Below are 1694 nucleotides of genomic sequence, written 5' to 3'. Positions count from 1 at the left end.
CCAACACTGTCCTGGAGTCTTAGAAAAAATCACACCAGGAAAAAAGAAGCTTGGAGACGCAGCCTCACTACTCACCTTGGGCCCAGAAAACAAAGACCTGTGCAGGCTCCTTTGCCCTGGCCCGGTCTCTGTGTCAGACTGTGTCTTGTCTGTCTGGACTGGAATCCTCAGGCCCCTCCCTCTGCAGGGACAGGGTGATGCCAGTGGTGAGAACTTTGGCGCATAGGCTCTGGGCCAGGCCCTGTAATCCTCACTCCCAATCAACCCTGCGGGGGAGTATTATTACTGTTCTGTTCTAAACTGAGAGTCAGCGGGGTCAGGGGGCTCCCCAGAGCTCCCATGTAGCAGGGGAGGGGCAGAGTTGAGATCGGCCCGGTGACGTGACCCGCTCACTCATATATACAACACACGAGTCACAGTCATACTGGTCACGCGTGTCAGGTTCCAGCCCAAGCCTGGCCCTCAACATCCCCAGCATGGCAGATGCCTCCAGGCTGACCCCCCAGCTTTACATATGGGCAGACTGGGTCCACAGAGACACGGGGCCTGGCTCGGGATCACACAGAGCTGCTGTGGTCTAGGCTGCTCAAAACCCAGGCAAGGCAAGAGTCTCGGACCCAGCCGGGCCTCCAGGGCTGCCACCCCCACTGTGTAGGGTAAATGGCTCAGCTGCGGCTCTCCATCTGGGAAGGGAGGGATGCAAGGGAGGCGACTGACATTGACACAAACAATAACAAACCCGGAGGTCAGAGCTGAGGTGAAGTCTTGGCTGGGGCTTGGAGAAGCCCAGGGGTGAGACTAGATGTGGGAGGGGCTGGTCAGGGAAGGAGTCCCAAGGAAGTGACATCCAGTGGGTTTTAAAGGATGAGTAGGGGGGCGCCTGGGTGGCCTAGTCGGATAAGCGTCCAACTTTCGCTTAGGTCATGATCTCATGGTTCGTGGGTTCGAGCCCTGCGTCGGGCTCTGTGCTGACTGCCAGCGTAGAGCCTGGAGCCTATTTCAGAGTCTGTATCTCCCTCTCTCTCTGACCCTCCCCTGCTCACGCTGTCTCTCTCTCTCTCTCTCTCTCTCTCCTAGAAATAAATAAAAAATATTAAAAAAAAAAAGTTAAAGGATGAGTAGGAGTTTGCCAGTGGGAAAAAATGCAGGCAAGGATATTTCAGGAACCCAGGGGGTTTAGAGGCCTGAGGGAGCATGGCCAGTTCCATCTGTACCTTGGGAGTTAAGAGTATGGGCTGGAGAGGCCTGGATTAGGGTCCCAGTCCTGCTCTGTGACCTGTGGCAGGTGACTTAATCTTTTGAGCTTGCATTTCCTCGTCTGTAAAATGAAAGCAGTGATAATCTCTTCAGTCACGGGGCATTTGCAGAGTTAGCGCAGGGCAGGACGCACAGAGGAGAACACGCAGGTGCCCAGTAGAAAACACTAGAGGCTATTGGTGGGGAGCAGACAGGAACAATGAATGATGTGGCTGAGGAGGCCATCAGAGACCAGATAGATAGCAAGGGACCTTGAAAGCCAAGCTAAGGAATTTGGCTTCCTGCTGAGGGCAGTGGGAAGGAGGGGAAGGGCTTTGAGTCAAGGAGTTAAAGTAGATTTGTGTTTCAGAGGGAGCCCACGGAGCAAAGGCTAGGGTGTCCCTGAAGAAGGATGGAGAGGAGGGCCTGTGCTCTAACCCCAGCCGTGTCCTTGCCCC

At 54.9% G+C, this 1694-nt stretch overlaps 1 long non-coding RNA gene across 1 annotated transcript in view; it reads right to left on the bottom strand.

Annotated features, from left to right (window-relative positions):
- Positions 1-164, bottom strand: part of LOC144235056 (uncharacterized) — a 2538-nt gene extending 2374 nt beyond the window's left edge. The window contains exon 1 of the long non-coding RNA XR_013336125.1: positions 76-164. This is a non-coding gene — a long non-coding RNA (uncharacterized LOC144235056). The remainder of the gene's footprint in view (positions 1-75) is intronic.
- Between the last annotated feature and the right edge of the window lie 1530 nt (positions 165-1694).

This window comes from Crocuta crocuta, unplaced genomic scaffold (assembly GCF_008692635.1).
Source record: "Crocuta crocuta isolate KB4526 unplaced genomic scaffold, BGI_CrCroc_1.0 scaffold35, whole genome shotgun sequence".
Classification (NCBI taxonomy): domain Eukaryota; kingdom Metazoa; phylum Chordata; class Mammalia; order Carnivora; family Hyaenidae; genus Crocuta; species Crocuta crocuta.
The sequence above is the reverse complement of the archived record's forward strand: the minus strand, read 5'-3'. Positions and strand labels throughout refer to the sequence as shown.